This window comes from Bufo gargarizans, chromosome 1, assembly GCF_014858855.1.
Source record: "Bufo gargarizans isolate SCDJY-AF-19 chromosome 1, ASM1485885v1, whole genome shotgun sequence".
In the NCBI taxonomy this organism is placed as follows: domain Eukaryota; kingdom Metazoa; phylum Chordata; class Amphibia; order Anura; family Bufonidae; genus Bufo; species Bufo gargarizans.
This window is the reverse complement of record NC_058080.1, coordinates 370735076-370754359: the sequence shown is the minus strand read 5'-3', so window position 1 is coordinate 370754359 and position 19284 is coordinate 370735076.

Below are 19284 nucleotides of genomic sequence, written 5' to 3'. Positions count from 1 at the left end.
CCCTCCATACCCCCCTTTCCTTCCTTTTCTCTTTCCTTTTGTTTCCTTTTTGGTGGCCTCTGCCCCCCTCCTCAGCCTCTTTATAACAAGGTCCCTCTAATTACATCCTAAGGGTGCCTTGCTGTTAACCCTTTCCTCAGATCTCCTGGGAGATGGCTCTGCATATTCTATGAGGCTTCTTCAATCAGTAGAGAATTACTGGAATATAAAGCTATATGTCTGCTGTCCCCTGTCTCTAGCTCACACTTGTCAGGTCCGTGAAGAAGTTGCTCATGTCTTATGTATCTATCATGTCCTCCGCACAATGTCCTGCAAACAGCAGCCTCTGATGGGACGCATTCTAGCTAATAAAATATTGCTAGAAAATCCACATAAAAAACACATAAATGTGATAAATAATGTGGATTTATGTGCGGTTATGATGCTGTTATCGTGTGGATTTTCTTCATATAAATCTGATTTTTTTCCCCCATAGCCATCTGAGAGAGAGGAGCTTCTTCATCATCATGAACCTCTATCTACTATGATTCTAGTGTCCTCTTATGTGACTGTAATGGACGGCACTTTCTGCACCCTCCACCCTTTCTCCAGCTGACTGGCCCCTTCACACTCATCCTTTTCATAGGTAAACCAACACAGTTGGGGGAGGGGCAAGCAATGGTTTTGGATAACTGGGAATGAGGGTCTATGGAGACATCAACAAGCGACATGCATTTTTATCTCTACCACAAAGCCTCGTCTACATTATGTACGCCTCCGTCATCCACCAAATCTGCCACTATGGTAAAGGGCCATTTATATGGCCAGATTATTCGGCCAATTATTAGGAACGAATGCTTGTACGAATCCCGATAATAGCCCTGTGTGTCGCTGATCACCTGACAGATGAGCACATCGCTCATCCATTGGGTGATCCAAATCATCCTCGATTATTAGCGTCAACTAGCCCTGTTTAAGACGGGATATACTGCAACAAACAATCGTACTGGTAAATGCAGCTAACGAGCAGAAAACCATGTAAATGATCATTCCTGATCATTGCTCATTGATATCAGCCATCTCAATAGACCTTTAAGGGGTTTTCTATAGTTTGCTAAACAGCACCTGGATCTGAATACTTTTATAATTGCATGTAATTATAAATTTAGTATAGCCATTGAGTTAATTAATAAAATATACTGTATAGCGCCACCTGCTGTTTCTTTTTTTCTTATTTCTCTGTCCTGCTTGCTGAGAAGGCCGCACATGTTCAGTTTCATCCTTCAACTTCCTCCTGAGCTGTGATAGGGAGAGCATGGACACGCCCCCTTAGCTGCAGCAGGAAAGACCCTCCCCTTGAGCTGTGATAGGGAGAGCTGAGACACGCCCCCTTAGCTGCAGCAGAAAGGACACTCCCCTGAGCTACCAGTTTGATATAACTCTAGCAGAGCAATGAATGGGAGATCTCTGGATCCATGTGAGGTGCAAGGCTGATTGTAGCTTTGTTAGAAAGACATTATCATGTACTATGTGATATCTGATTTTCATGTTTTGCATTAATCATAGGATAACCCCTTTAATGTAAAAAATGAAATATCACATAGTACATGACAATCTCTTTCTAACAAAGCTAGAACCAGCCCTGTACCTCACATGGATCCAGATATCTCCTCCTTCAATGCTCTAATTGTTCTGCTAGATTTCTATCAATACAGCAGTGGTCAGTGAAAATCCACGTATGTGTGAATGCAGCCTAAGGCCTCTTTCACACTACCGTTTGTTTCCGTTTTGCGGGCCGTTTTTTGCCTTCCGTATACAGTCCGTTTTTCCGTTCCGTTCAAAGATAGAACATGTCCTATTATTGCCCGCAAATCACGGTCCGTGGCTCCATTCAAGTCAATGGGTCAGCAAAAAAAACGGAGCACATACAGAAATGCATCCGTATGTCTTCTGTTTCCGTTCCGTTTTTTCTGAACCATCTATTGAAAATGTTATGCCCAGCCCAATTTTTTCTATGTAATTACTGTATACTGTATATGCCATACGGAAAAACAGAACGGAACAACGGAACGGAAACAGAAACACAACAGAAGCAAAAAAAACGGAACAATGGATCTGTGAAAAACGGACCGCAAAACACTGAAATCAACATACTGTAATGTGAAAGAGGCCTTATGCTCCACCTCAGGGAGCATGTGTTTTCTGTTGCAGATCAAAGGGTGTGTCCTTTCTGCTGTAGCTCTGTTCTTGTAACTGTCACAGCTTCTACTAGTAGATCTGGCTAGAGGCAGTGGAAGGATGGAATGTGCATGTGCGTCCACCTCAGCAAAGTGGACAGAGAGGTAAGGAATAGAACAATGTTATACGGATATATTTTACTGAATAACTCAGTTGTTTTAATACATTTTTAATCACACACAATTACAAAAGTAAAACGGTTTTCGGGGTTTAGAATAATAACAGTGGTCATAAATATCAGAACGGTGGGGGTCACACCCTCACAATCAGCTGTGCCGCTCACGAGACCACTCTGGTCTCTCCATTGTTTACCTGCACGCCCTGTACTGACTAGTGTCAATACAATAGCAGGGATGCCGGCTGTCGGACCCCACCCATCAGATATTGCCTGCCTATCCTAAGGATACGTCTTCAATATAAAATTGCTGGGAAAACCCCTGTTACTTTTTTGGAGGTGAATGGGAAAAACAGTAATCTCAAAGTTTTTCTTTGCAATAGGTTTTTTTTGTTCTCTGGACAGGGCCTTCCATCACTGGTACCACAGAAAACCTCTGGGTCGGTTTGTATTCTGTGAAGCAGGATGAACAAGAAACAACAATCATGTCCATTAGGCCTCATGCACACGACAGTATTTTTTCACGGTCCGCAAAACGGGGTTCTGTTGTTCCGTGATCCGTGTTCGTTTTTTCTTTCGTGTGTCTTCCTTGATTTTTGGAGGATCACCAGACCAGAAAGGTGAAAAAAAAAATCTAAGTCAAGTTTGCCTTAAAAATTATAGGAAAAAAACGGACACGGATCACGGACGCGGATGACAATCTTGTGTGCCTCCATGTTTTTTCACTGACCCATTGACTTGAATGGGTCCTATTTTTTTGACGGACTGGAAACACGGATCACGGACGCGGATGACAAACGTTGCATTATCCGAGTTTTCCACGGACCCATTGAAAGTCATATTATGTTGGCTTGAAAAATCCTGCAACATCCTGTTTCTGATTGTTTCAGCGTATTATTCCGTTTTATTGTTCCTATTGACTTTAATGTAATACTTTCAAATACTGCCATTCTCACAGTTTTAAAGCCAGAGGCCCCAATCTTGGCACAGACCATGACTGGGTGACTGGCTTAAAGGGAGTCTTTCACACCGATTGACGCTATTAACCTATTAACACACTTATGTCCACGGCATCCCCCCTATTAAAACTGTTCTTACCGTTAGTTCCCTGCTAGCATCGTTCGTCCAAAAAACACTTTTATTCCGTATGCAAATGAGGCTGTGAAGGTGCCCAGGCATCATAGTTTACCATGCGCATGCGCCGGCCCCGGCCTAACTTACGTTCTTGCCGTGATCTCAGCATCTCGGCAAGAACGTAAGTTAGGCCCGGGCCGGCGCATGCGCACAGTAAACTGTGATGCCCCGGCCAGATTGTGGTCATTCAATGCGCACGCGCCGATATCGCGGTCATCGGCGCATGCGCGGGATTACGGACAGTAGGAGGAAAGATAGTGAAGAGACCAAGGGCGGGGAGACGCGGCGGATGGGCGGGCAGACGCGGAGGAGGGGGAGTGAATTGGTATGAAAATGACCCAGGGGCCTGGGCACCGGCCGTTGTAAGGCCGCCCCAGGGCACCTTCACAGCCTCATTTGCATACGGAATAAGTGTTTTTTGGACGAACGATGCTAGCAGGGAACTAACGGTAAGAACAGTTTTAATAGGGGGGGATGCCATGGACATAAGTGTGTTAATAGGTTAATAGCGTCAATCGGCGTGAAAGACTCCCTTTAAAATTCAGAAAGCTGGGCGGAGCTTAAAACAGCCAATCAAATATTACCTAGTGCTATTCAATGGGAATATTTAAATTGCTGCCATTCTTACACTGTTATTGGCAGGGTCTTCAAACTTGGGACATTCGGTTACTGGGTGACGGAAATTCTAATTTAAAAAGTGGGCAGAGCCACAAACAACCAATCACATTTTCCCTATTGACTTCAATGAGAAAATGTAAAAAGCTGTTATTCTTACAATATGAAAGCCAGAGTTCCCAAACTGGCACCATGGGTCACTGGGTGAGTGTGGTTAGAATTTAGGAAAAGTGGGTGGAGCCTTTAGCAGCCAATCACATTTCAGCCATTCGTTTTATATGGGAAAATTTAAATTACTGCCGCTCTTTGACTGTTAATGGCAGGGTCCTCAAATTTGTTAGTCATTGGGTGACTTGGGTTCAAATTTTTAAAAGTGGGTGGAGCCACAATCGGATTTCAAGCCAACATCCTGTGGTTTCTTCAGAAACGACACCATCTAGTTATTCTTCTTCTCCGCCCCCCCTTTTTCTATGCGCTACTCCTCCTACAGTTTTGGGGGTGCATACACCAAGCTTTCCATACTTCTTCGACCTATAGCGAAGTAAGTTGCTTGTGCTTTAATAAGTGTCCCCACCCTCTGCGCCCCTGCGGAAGACCACCGAAGACTCCTTTTTCGCCATTGACTTTGACAGGGAAAATTTTCTAATCGCTCCCACTCGCACAGTTTTGAAGCTACACTCCCCAAATTCCAAACTCGGACCACACATTGTTGGTGTCAACCCAAATAAAAAGTGCATTTTGGGGGGGGGAGGACACCCAAAAGTGGGCAGAGCTAGAAACGGCTAATGAAAATTTTACTATTTTCTATATGCTACTTCTCCCACAGTTTTAGGACTACAATTATGAAACTTTGCACACTTGTTCGGCACATACCCGAATAGGTTGCTTGTGCTTTGTTAACCGATCCCACCCTCCGTGCCAGTGGGGCGGCCCCTGAAGACCCGACTTTTTGCCATAGACTTTCATTGGAAAATTGTAAACTTTTGCCAGTCGTACAGCTTTAAAGTTAAACTAACCAAACTTGGGTCACTTAGTCATGGGGTCAACCTGAAAATTTCTGTCACATTTTAGGGACTGGCAGAGCCAGAAACAACCAATCAGATTTTCCCTATTGACTTCAATGAGAAAATTTTCACAGTATTTAAGCCAGAATACCCAAACTTGGCACCGTGGGCCACTGGGTGACTGGGATTAAAAATTATAAAAAGTGGGTGGAGTCTACAACGGACAATCAAATTTCAGCCATTTGTTTAAATGGGAAAATTTCAAACTGCTGCTGCTCTTACACTGTTAATGGCAGGCTCCTCAAACTTGCCACAGTTGGTCACTGGAGGACTGGGATTAAAATTCAGAAAAGTGGGTGGGACCAAAAACAACCAAACAGATTTCTTTGATTTAAATTTCACTCTTTGATTATCAATAGAAAAATATAGAACTGCTGCTATTTTTACACATTAAATGCCATAATTCCCAAACCTTAAAGTGTTATTAACTGGGTGACTGTGGTTCACAATTAGGAAAAAAGGGGCGGGGCAACAACAGCCAATCAGATTTAAGCCATTGACCTTAATGAAAAAAAGATAAACTGCTGCTATTATCACAGTTTAAATGCCAAGTGTCCCAAACTTAGCACAATTACTCACTGGGTGACTGCCAATCAGCCAATCAGCCAATCAGATTTTTTTTTTATGATTAAATGGTAAAAATCTCAAATAGCACAAATGTGGACTTTGCTTATATAGCGTTTTCAAGCCAACATCCTGTTGTTTCTTCATAAACTACACCATCTAGTTGATTTTATTGTTTTACTAGCAAACAGGCCCCCGAAGTTCGGGCCTTCCTGAAGCAGTCTTCACTGCGGCGCATACAGAATCTCTATACCATAGCCATATATGGGATATACAAATTCTGACTAGTAGTTATGCCCACATTGTGCCCCCTTCGCACTAGTAATGCTCACATGTGCCCCCTTCACAGTAGTTATGGCCAGATATGTTACTACTTTACGGTTTCTATGCCCAGATATGCCCCCTCACAGTAAGTTATGCCAAGATATGTGCCCCCTTCACAGTAAATATGTCAAGATGTGTGTCCTCACAGTATTTATGCCCAGATATGTGCCCCCTTCACAGGAAGTAAAAACAAAATCAAACAGTAAATACTCACCTGGTTCCTCTGATAATCTGTGCTCCACAGCAACAGCAGGACACTGTTGCACAGCAAGACACTGGGAAAGGGGAGCTGGTCCCCTCCTATTAAATCCCTAATCCTCGCCCTTACTCCTTACCGTATGACCTGGATGGTAGGACGGCTCATACCCAGGAAACCTAGGACGCTGTGTCGCCCCCTGTTAATTACTCAAATAAAGAAAAGGCTGAGGCAACCTGTTCATTCCAGACATGGATTAACAGGAGTCTCACAGGCCTAGCTGCAAAAGAAGAGAACGGAAGTGCACAGCTACTGAATCTGCGGGTAATAGCACAGAAACAACTTGCACTTACCTGCCGCGGCAACAACGACGACCGGACCCCCATGCGGACAGGATGCATGGCGGCCCCCGGCAGAGCTGCACACTGATTTGTGATTCCTCCTCCGGGGAACCCTGAGACCCCCTTCCGGAGGCACATCACACAAGGAACAAGTCTAGCTAACATGGACTGCAGACACCAAACGACCAGACATGTAACAACCACTAGACAAGACAACAACCACCTATACATAAACATCACCAAACATATGCAAGGGTAGTGGAGGGAAGGAAGACAACGGCACGACAAAGATGACAACGGGGAGACATCAATGTCCCACTAGGTGGTCCTCAAGGACTGGGCAGATGTAACACCCAGGAGGACAGCAAAGCTCCAGCACTGACAAAGGCTGGATTACAACTAACTCCAGCTTGGAAGCTACAGGCAATATAAACACCAAGTGGCCACACCCAGCCAGGTAGTTAACTCCTCCAGCACCAGACATAGGAGGAACCATGAAGAAACCATTGCTTTTTTTTTATTATTATTTTTTTATTAGCACTATTTCTCTGGGGGGAGAGAGGGGACAGTAAGGGTGGCACAATTACTGAGAGGTGGGGGCCACATTTACCTAGTGTGGGACACCATAACTAACTGGGAACACTAAGGGATACCATTATAGAGTGGGAAACACTAAGAGACCACCAGTACTGAGAGAGCAGGCACTATAATGGAGTAGGGGGCACTAAGGAGGTGTGATTACATCGTGGAGGGCACTAATTTGGCACCAGTACTGGGAGGAACACTTATGTGTGGGGACACTATTACTGTAGGGGAGCTAAGGTTGCACCATTACTTATGGAGGGCAGTGTGTGGGGGCACTGTTATAGTGTGGGACACAGATGGGACCTCTAAAGAACCATTATTACAATGTAAGCACAAGCACCAGTGTGCTCTTACACAACCTGCGGTAGTATCACTGTGATCACAATACACCTGCACTTAGCAGGACTCAAAGACGATAAGATTAAAACACTGGCGCGTTTCGGGCTACACTTGCCTTTTCTCAAAGCTTTGAGAAAGGGATAGTGCAGCCTGAAGTGCTTCAGAGTTTCTGTATTTATTACTGCTTTTATGGAGATATAGCAGTGCTGTGGTGCAATAAGGAGTGCAGCAAACTCTGTAATTTGAGGCAGTGGCCCAATGATTATCTTGCAGTCCCAAAGTTTATTATCAAGTGTTCTAAAAAATGCTGTAGGGTAGATTCATAAGGGATGTAAAATGCAAAGGAAAATTCGCTAGACAATCTGCATAAGTTATATGCGAATTTGTAGTGGATTTGCTGCAGATTTCACCCTCTGAATTGCAAGGGGGTGAAATCCATGAGGGAGTTCCTCAGCATGAACTGACATGCTGCAGATCTAAAATCCACAGGTCAATTTATGCTGCAGATTTTTTTCTTAAAATCTCATCCACATTGCTGTGTGGACGTACTCTTAAAGAGGACCTTTCACCAGTTTGTACTTTAGAAAAGCGATACCTCACACTGTAGCCCATGTTCAGTAGATGTGATATGGCAAATTTTTTTCTTGATCCGCTCCTTCGTTGTGCTGATGTGCCCCTCATTCTGTTTAGGCACGCTGTATGCTAATTAAAAGCATTGGAACACCGGGGAGGAGACATCTTCCTACGCGCAATCTCCGATCCTCACAAGACCTCCTTCTCTACTTTCCTCTTATCTCCTCTTTCCACAATCACCTCCAAGATTTGTCCTGTGCAGCCGCTGTACTCTGGAACTATCTACCGCAACATATCAGACTCTCACCTACAGTGGAAACCTTCAAAAGAAACCTGAAAACCCACCTCTTCAGACAAGCCTATAACCAGTGACCCTGCTGCCTCTATACCACCATGACCAGCTTTACTCTCACCTACTGTACCCTTCTCCCATTCCTTGTAGATTGTAAGCCCTCTCTCCTTCTCTACCAGTTTGTAACTTGTTTTGCTCATGCTAATTGTACTTATTTTTTTATTATCTATGTACACCCTTATCATATGTACAGCGCCATGGAATGAATGATGCTTTAATAATAAATAATAATAATAATAATAGCTATGCTGTCTTCAAAATATTTTTTAGGGGGTTAAGTGGGGGCAAAACACATGCCTTGGGGCTTATGCTCCTGATCTTCTTAGATCTTAGCAATGCACACTCCTAGCGCCTGCGCCGGTCAAAGCTCTGCATAGCACATTGGCGCAGTGATATGCTATGCCAGGCTTTAGCAGAGCAGAATGAGGACAGGCAGGAGCAGCGATATGCTATGTATAGCATCTGTTTGTCCTCTGTGCTATACAGAGCTTGGAGCAGAGCGGCCACAGGCACCAGTGTGGTGCTCACTGCAGCGCATATTGTAGAAATCATACTGTATATGGCTGCGGTGTATGATTCTGTATCCTCTGCAGTGAAAAGAGCTACAGAAAGGCCTGACGTTTGGGTGCTTGTTTTGCTAATAGAATGATAAAATCAATAAAATATATTACAAAGTAATTTTAGGGCATTTGTAACCGTTAAAAAGTGTAACACTTTAGTATGTTATTAAACTATGGAACTTGGCTGTGCAATGCTTTGATCACTCATAAAATACACTGTGATACTCCAGGACTACCAAGTATCCCTCTTTTTGAGGGCCAGTCCCTATTTTTGATCTATGTCCATCTGTCCCTTTTTACTCCTTAAATGTCCCTCTTTTTGATGTGAGGTAAAGATTTACATTATTACATTTATAATATTGTTCCAGAAAGTGTTTCTCTGGTTCCTATATGTACATATGAGCCCATCTTGTATATTATTTCATTATTCAATGCAATTTGGATTTTCGAAATTTCTATATTCAGACAATTTTTGTGCTAATGTGTAAAATAAAACTATTGACGTGAATAGATATGCACGCAATGAACCATAGGTGTCCCTCTTTGACTGTCCAAAAAGTTAAGAGGTATGGATACTCTAGCAAAACACTGACAGGAATTCTATTAAGTCTAATAAGGCCAAATAGAATCAGGGTTTAATAGGAGTACTAAGATGGCAGACCTTGGGCCCATTGTTCGGTCCCTGGCTGCCATCAATCTATTGACACCGGTGATCAGGTTGTGGTGGTGGGGAGTCCTCTCCCTTTTAGATACAGTGGGGTTAAACTGAGGTGTGTTTCTAGGGTCTGAAAATATCCGGGGCACAAGCCCACTGTGTGGAAATCGCACATTAAAGCATGCTTAAAGGGGTGTTCTGGTTTACGCAAATGAAGTGCAGTACTGCAGACTGCAGTCATTATATAATACAACATTCAGTAACTTTCCAATATCTGTTATGTTTCATTTCCTCACCACTGCAGAATTCTTTTCTTGGGGCCTTTAATATTCATGAGAGTAGACCCTAGGCAACCCCACAGATCATCCGCCCACCCCCCTTGTACTTGTTACGCTGATTTGCTACTTGCGGGCTGCGCGGGCACGAGTTCAGTCACTTCGGTAAGCAAAGCCGTACTGCGTCACGTGATCCCGCGAGACCTGTGACCTCCCACGGCGGGTCTCACGGGGTCATGCGCCCAGGATGGGATTGCACACCAAAGTGACTGAACTCATGCCCGTGCAGCCCGCAAGTAGCGGATCAACGTAACAAGTACAAGAGGGGTGGGGGGATGATCTGTGGTGGGTTGCCCAGGTCCAATAAATATTAAAGGCTCTGTAATAGCCAAATAAATAAAAAAAAATGCTACCAGGCCAGCATAACATTCAGGGCAATGGACAAAACATCCGGGGCTCAAGCCCCGAATGTTTTGACCTAACAAGGCCCCTGGTTAAAGTTTTCCTCCAGGCCCAGCAATTGCAGCAGGACCAAGGTTGTGTAATACAGCCCCACTCCTGCTGCTGATTTCATAGGTACACTGATTAGCATGACTATAATGTATGTTGCAGAGTGGAAACTAGTAACCGACTGTGATGTATATTTTCATAGCTTCAGGAACCAGTTAAAGGGACAGTAAACATAAAAGAATACAAACAAAACATCAAAAAAATTCAGCAATTTCACTCTTAAAGGGGTTTTCCGAGATCCAGATTTTGCTGACCTATCGTCAGGATACGTCATCAATATCTGACAGGAGGGGTTCGGCATCAGGGACCCCAGAATTTCAGCTGTTTGAGGAGGAGCGCCTCGGCCTCGGCAAGTAAATGGGGCTGAGCTGTGATACCAAGTACAGACGCTATCCAATTGATGGCGCCAGGGATGGACTGGGAACTTAAAGTGGCCCTGGAAAAAATAAATATAAAAGTGGCCACATGTTGTAGGCGGGTCCACATTGAAAGAAGGTAGGGCAACACAAGTAGGCAGGGACAATGGAAGTAGGCAGGAACAGCAATACTGTAGTGTAGCACAAAATACTGCCCTTACAGAACCAAATATCAGAGTGTAGCATAAAATGCTGATAATCCAGATATTGTATTCAACATTATAACCTTCCTAAAGATGGCGATACAGTTGAATTCTGGAGGGGGACCAGCAGCTGCTGGTCAGGAACATAAGTACCTGAAGTCCCTAGCAGTAATTAATGCTGAGAGCATCCAATCCTATGAATGGCTGAAAAACAATGTCTGTAGAAGGTGCCTCCCACTACTTTTTCATCCCCTTGGTTGAGCTCTGCTTCTCAGCTGTCTGCCAGCCAAAAATTAACCCCCTGTTCTCTGTAGGATTTCCACAAGACTGTTCAGGGACATGCAGAAAATGCTGCACACCCTCTAGTGCGGGTAAGATTATCTTCTGTTTATTTTATTATTCATTTATAGGTTTATTGCTCCTTGAAATTCCATCATTCACGCCTTTATATGACTTGCATCTGACATTTTGTAACAGTTTCTCCTCTGCAGACTCCATCTTGCTTTCATGCTCAGTGTTTCCTGAGCTAGTGGATGTAGACTAGCTGTGATTATGTCTCCCATATGCATCACACTGAAAAAACAAGAGATTCTGCATCTTTCCCTGAAAGAATGTTCTAAGGTTTTCAGAAAGATCGTCACGGTGTCATTGAGCATGTATTTACAGATTGAATGACTGTAAAAGTCATTATGGACTAAAATGTGTATGACTACTTTGGTGTAAAGATAATTTACAAACAAATTGCTCATTCAACGGTTCTTTAAAGGGGTTATCCAATACCGTAAACTGCCCCCCATGTGCCCGGCCCCTGATATATTTACCCCGCTCCCTGCGCCGCTCCTGGTCCCAACACCACCGCTGCTGCTTCTCCCCATGTGCCGATGAAAACAATGGCAGGTGAGGATGAGGACAAGCCTCCCTAGAGTGACCCGTGATGCTAGGGAGGCCCGTCCCTGTCCCCGCCTGCCATTGGTTGCTCCTCCCAACACCGGATGTTTTCATTGGCGCACGGGGAGAAGCAGCAGTAGCAATGCGGGGAGCAGGAGCTGCGCAGGGAGAGGGAAGCGGGGTAAGTATATTCCCTGTGAGGGGCCCAGCACATGGGGGGAAGTTTATGGTAACCATCAACCTACTTCAGTCCATTGTGTATGGCCAATTAACTATTTACACAACCAAATTGAGCAGTGGTCAATGCTGAAATAACAATGGGTAACCAAATTGATCATAAACTATCTCATATTTGAATAGGACACCTTAATATATAACTTTTATTAATTATTCACTAACATTTCCCTAAAAAATTGTAATACAAACTGCATAATCGCTGCGCCACTGGTAACCTTGAGCTAAGGGTATGAGCGTGGCTAATACTGGGTCTCTTACTACCTGACCCTACAATATATTGAATCCCTACAGTTAAAGAGCAATACGCACCCAAAATCGACAGAATTAGGGAGCAGGTCACCTCCTAATTGCATCCCTAATCTGACCCTAACTCCTAGCTGCATGGGCCGACCTTTAAGGTAGGAGGACCCATGCTCAGGAACCTCGGATCCCTAACTCACCCTCCGACCGGTCCCTGGACTAGGAGTCAGGGTAAGATGGCCTGTTCCTTCTGGACACGGAGGATCAGGGGTCTCACTGGCCAAGTTGCAGGGAAAAGGGGGAACACAAACAGATCTATGGATATGGCAGGTGAACTGAACCAGTTCCACCTACCTGCCACAGCCTTGCTGACTGGATCCCTGTGGTGGCAAGCTGAAGATCCCAACGCATCCACACACAGAGACCCAGATCCATAGCTGCACAGAAAAACAAGGACAACATCAAATAGACATCACACATAAACTTGACATAAACTTATGACCACAAGGGTGGCCCCCACTGGCAGGTGAAATAACATGAGGCTGCTCCAGCTAAGCATGGCTGAAGCAACCCACAGACTGGAGCTAACAGTGAGGCTTTATAGGCCCAAGTAGCCACACCCAACAAACACACCCAGTGTTCACAGACACAGAAGGGAATTAACCCTTCAAACACAAGGTAAGGGAAGACGGCCACTTAAAGGGGAATACACACATAAAACACACACTACACCTGTTGCCGCGGGCAACGGCATGTGTGACAATCATGTCCTGGGGATCAGCCATAGGGCTGGGACACTGCCACCACACGCACTAAAGACCACACGTTGCCACGGCCAACCAAATGCAGGAAAGTGTCACACCACATACCATAGGCCGTGACAGCCTCGTTACCTAAAAAGTCCCTCCTTGTCCCTGTGCCGCAATGGAGACTGTCCAGCTTCGTCAAGCTATGGTGAGAGACCCTGTTACCATTTGTGGTTAGGTGAAAAAGTCCCAATAATGTCCTGACGCGTTTTGTTGGTGACAATCCAACTCATCAGGGGACCAATGTGTAAGATACAAGCATCAGTGACCTTGGCAGTGCAGCCCACAAGTAGTATGTTCCTGGCTGGCCTGTCACCTCACATCACAGGGTCAATAATCAAACATACAAAACATAAGGCAAAAGTGTAACAGGATCAGAGTACTGATCACATCAATGGTCAAAACATCATATGCCTCAGAGGTATACTTAGCTTTCTTCCCTGCGTGTACCGATACAGGGAAGGAAAGCTAAGTATACCTCTGAGGCATATGATGTTTTGACCATTGATATGATCAGTACTGCTTTTCTGAGGAAAATAATTGTTAAGTGCACTGAGGGTGGGCCTGAGCACCTAGATGCACCTTAGCTCTGCCGGTTTTCTCCCCTCCCTCTCCTAATTGATTGAAGTGGACAGGTGCTTTAATACTCTTCTGTTCCTGTAATATTGCATTTGCACCATGCTGTACAATCTCTACTCATCCTGTCCATCAACTATGAAAGGGAGGGTCTAGAAGAGAACAGTGGTGCTTCTAAGGAGCACTGAGGGACTCAGGCACACCCTCAGTGCACTTTACAGCTCATTTACATATTGAATGAGAAATCTTTTTCTTGGGAATGCAGCAATAGAAAGCATAAATGTACCGTTTTATTAAATGCAGCATGCCCTACCAGACATTTTAGCTGGATTCATAGTGAATTTCCTGTTGTTAGACTAACTTTAGGCCATATACTCTGAACTATGTCAAGGTTATTTATTTCATTAATATTTAACTTACACAGCATGGCTACTCATAAATATGCATTAGTAGAGCTTAGCTTCCCCAGCCTTCTTAGAAATAAAACAGGATAGGGGATAAGTATGTGATCAGTGGGGGTCTGACCACTAGGACCCCCATTGATCACAAGAACTGGGGTCCTTTGCCCCTGTATGAATAGTGAGGCATGTGCACTGCCTCTCTATTCATTCTCTCTGGGACTGTCAATGACAGCCACGTTGTATGCTGCTGTCTCCAGCAGTTCCTTGGAGAATGAATGGAGTGGCACAGCACATGCTTGACCTGCCGCTCAATTCATATGGGAGGTACAGGACCCCTGTTCTGTATTTTTCCCAACCTTCTTAACATCAAGAACTCTCAAACTCATCCTCTGGGGTGACCAGAGTGGGAGTAGAAACTGAAGGCTGGAATAGCAATTGAGGACCAACGGTCTGAGGTGAGAAACATGTAGAGAAAAGGGAAGGGGTTATTTACAGCAGACAGGGTTAATTTGTTTGAGAACTTCAAAAGGACTCAGGAATTGGGTTGACCCACCTAAATGGTTGTTATATGAGAACACAGACCAGGAAACTAAAGATAAAGAGTGGGAGGAAGGCTAGTCAGAGGGACAAAATAAGCCATTCTGGAAAAATGGTCCACAATCACACAGATTATAGTACATCCAGAGCATCGAGGCAGGTCCATAAAAAAGTCTATCACGACATGTTGCCATCTGGCAATAGCAAATGGAGAAGCAGGCCAGTAGGCTCCTACCTAGAGGACTTATTCTGTGCACATGTGGCACAGGAGGTAACATACTCATGGACATCCCAGGAAAGTGTTGGCCAGCAGTAATGTTGAGAAATAAAGTTTAATGTCTTTCGCAGCCCTGGGTGCCCAGCTAGTAGGACTGAACAGGGCCATCTTTTTTCATTTTTTTTTTTTTAACAAAGTAGAAGCTAGTCTCAGCCAGGGGAGGAAGGCTTGTAAATGAATCCTTTTTCTAGGTTCTCTTTAATGTAGTCTGACATGGCTTGGGTCTCAATAAGTGACAGCAGATACACCCGACCTTGTAGGGAGTAGTTCCATTAAGAAGATCACACCTATATAACAGCATAGCTGCGTCTGCATAACTGGCATATGAGGAAGGCAGTCTCTGGTGGCTTTGTGGCACTTGAGTCCTCAGAAAAGGCTGAACTGTAGCTAGATAGCATGAGTGACATCGAGACCCTAATGCATAACCTGATCGTTCTCCCAATTGATTGTGGAGCATGGAGGTGGAGCTATAGTAAATAGAGTTGAGCGAACACCTGGATGTTCGGGTTCGAGAAGTTCGGCCGAACTTCCCGAAAATGTTCGGGTTCGGGATCCGAACCCGATCCGAACTTCGTCCCGAACCCGAACCCCATTGAAGTCAATGGGGACCCGAACTTTTCGGCACTAAAAAGGCTGTAAAACAGCCCAGGAAAGGGCTAGAGGGCTGCAAAAGGCAGCAACATGTAGGTAAATCCCCTGCAAACAAATGTGGATAGGGAAATGAATTAAAATAAAAATTAAATAAATAAAAATTAACCAAAATCAATTGGAGAGAGGTCCCATAGCAGAGAATCTGGCTTCCCGTCACCCACCACTGGAACAGTCCATTCTCAGATATTTAGGCCCCGGAACCCAGGCAGAGGAGAGAGGTCCCGTAACAGAGAATCTGGCTTCATGTCAGCAGAGAATTAGTCTGCATGTCATAGCAGAGAATGAGGCTTCACGTCAGCCACCACTGCAACAGTCCATTGGCATATATTTAGGCCCAGCACCCAGGCAGAGGAGAGAGGTCCCGTAAAAGACAATCTGGCTTCATGTCAGCAGAGAATCAGTCTGCATGTCATAGCAGAGAATGAGGCTTCACGTCAGCCACCACTGCAACAGTCCATTGGCATATATTTAGGCCCAGCACACAGGCAGAGGAGAGAGGTCCCGTAACAGACAATCTGGCTTCATGTCAGCAGAGAATTAGTCTGCATGTCATAGCAGAGAATGAGGCTTCACGTCAGCCACCACTGCAACAGTCCATTGGCATATATTTAGGCCCAGCACACAGGCAGAGGAGAGAGGTCCCGTAACAGACAATCTGGCTTCATGTCAGTAGAGAATCAGTCTGCATGTCATAGCAGAGAATCAGGCTTCACGTCACCCACCACTGCAACAGTCCATTTTCATAAGTTTAGGCCAAGCACCCAGGCAGAGGAGAGAGGTCCCGTAACAGACAATCTGGCTTCATGTCAGCAGAGAATTAGTCTGCATGTCATAGCAGAGAATGAGGCTTCACGTCAGCCACCACTGCAACAGTCCATTGGCATATATTTAGGCCCAGCACCCAGGCAGAGGAGAGAGGTCCCGTAACAGACAATCTGGCTTCATGTCAGCTGAGAATCAGTCTGCATGTCATAGCAGAGAATGAGGCTTCACGTCACCCACCACTGCAACAGTCCATTGGCATATATTTAGGCCCAGCACACAGGCAGAGGAGAGAGGTCCCGTAACAGACAATCTGGCTTCATGTCAGCAGAGAATTAGTCTGCATGTCATAGCAGAGAATGAGGCTTCACGTCAGCCACCACTGCAACAGTCCATTGGCATATATTTAGGCCCAGCACCCAGGCAGAGGAGAGAGGTCCCGTAACAGACAATCTGGCTTCATGTCAGCAGAGAATCAGTCTGCATGTCATAGCAGAGAATGAGGCTTCACGTCAGCCACCACTGCAACAGTCCATTGGCATATATTTAGGCCCAGCACACAGGCAGAGAAGAGAGGTCCCGTAACAGACAATCTGGCTTCATGTCAGCAGAGAATTAGTCTGCATGTCATAGCAGAGAATGAGGCTTCACGTCAGCCACCACTGCAACAGTCCATTGGCATATATTTAGGCCCAGCACACAGGCAGAGGAGAGAGGTCCCGTAACAGACAATCTGGCTTCATGTCAGTAGAGAATCAGTCTGCATGTCATAGCAGAGAATCAGGCTTCACGTCACCCACCACTGCAACAGTCCATTTTCATAAGTTTAGGCCAAGCACCCAGGCAGAGGAGAGAGGTCCCGTAACAGACAATCTGGCTTCATGTCAGCAGAGAATTAGTCTGCATGTCATAGCAGAGAATGAGGCTTCACGTCACCCACCACTGCAACAGTCCATTGGCATATATTTAGGCCCAGCACCCAGGCAGAGGAGAGAGGTCCCGTAACAGACAATCTGGCTTCATGTCAGCAGAGAATTAGTCTGCATGTCATAGCAGAGAATGAGGCTTCACGTCACCCACCACTGCAACAGTCCATTGGCATATATTTAGGCCCAGCACACAGGCAGAGGAGAGAGGTCCCGTAACAGACAATCTGGCTTCATGTCAGTAGAGAATCAGTCTGCATGTCATAGCAGAGAATCAGGCTTCACGTCACCCACCACTGCAACAGTCCATTGGCATATATTTAGGCCCAGCACCCAGGCAGAGGAGAGAGGTCCCGTAACAGACAATCTGGCTTCATGTCAGCAGAGAATCAGTCTGCATGTCATAGCAGAGAATGAGGCTTCACGTCAGCCACCACTGCAACAGTCCATTGGCATATATTTAGGCCCAGCACACAGGCAGAGGAGAGAGGTCCCGTAACAGACAATCTGGCTTCATGTCAGAAGAGAATTAGTCTGCATGTCATAGCAGAGAATGAGGCTTCACGTCAGCCACCACTGCAACAGTCCATTGGCATATATTTAGGCCCAGCACCCAGGCAGAGGAGAGAGGTCCCGTAACAGACAATCTGGCTTCATGTCAGCAGAGAATCAGTCTGCATGTCATAGCAGAGAATGAGGCTTCACGTCAGCCACCACTGCAACAGTCCATTGGCATATATTTAGGCCCAGCACACAGGCAGAGGCGAGAGGTCCCGTAACAGACAATCTGGCTTCATGTCAGCAGAGAATTAGTCTGCATGTCATAGCAGAGAATGAGGCTTCACGTCAGCCACCACTGCAACAGTCCATTGGCATATATTTAGGCCCAGCACACAGGCAGAGGAGAGAGGTCCCGTAACAGACAATCTGGCTTCATGTCAGTAGAGAATCAGTCTGCATGTCATAGCAGAGAATCAGGCTTCACGTCACCCACCACTGCAACAGTCCATTTTCATAAGTTTAGGCCAAGCACCCAGGCAGAGGAGAGAGGTCCCGTAACAGACAATCTGGCTTCATGTCAGCAGAGAATTAGTCTGCATGTCATAGCAGAGAATGAGGCTTCACGTCACCCACCACTGCAACAGTCCATTGGCATATATTTAGGCCCAGCACCCAGGCAGAGGAGAGAGGTCCCGTAACAGACAATCTGGCTTCATGTCAGCAGAGAATCAGTCTGCATGTCATAGCAGAGAATGAGGCTTCACGTCAGCCACCACTGCAACAGTCCATTGGCATATATTTAGGCCCAGCACACAGGCAGAGGAGAGAGGTCCCGTAACAGACAATCTGGCTTCATGTCAGCAGAGAATTAGTCTGCATGTCATAGCAGAGAATGAGGCTTCACGTCAGCCACCACTGCAACAGTCCATTGGCATATATTTAGGCCCAGCACACAGGCAGAGGAGAGAGGTCCCGTAACAGACAATCTGGCTTCATGTCAGCAGAGAATTAGTCTGCGTGTCATAGCAGAGAATGAGGCTTCACGTCACCCACCACTGTAAGAGTCCATTTTCATAAGTTTAGGCCCAGCACCCAGGCAGAGGAGAGAGGTCCCGTAACAGAGGATCTGACTTCATGTCAGCAGAGAATTAGTCTGCATGTCATAGCAGAGAATGAGGCTTCACGTCAGCCACCACTGCAACAGTCCATTGGCATATATTTAGGCCCAGCACCCAGGCAGAGGAGAGAGGTCCCGTAACAGACAATCTGGCTTCATGTCAGCAGAGAATCAGTCTTCATATCATAGCAGAGAATCAGGCTTCACATCACCCACCACTGTAAGAGTCCATTTTCATAAATTTAGGCCCAGCACCCAGGCAGAGGAGAGAGGTCCCGTAACAGAGGATCTGGCTTCATGTCAGCAGAGAATCATTCTGCATGTCATAGCAGAGAATCAGGCTTCACGTCACCCAACATTGGAACAGTCCATTGGCATATATTTAGG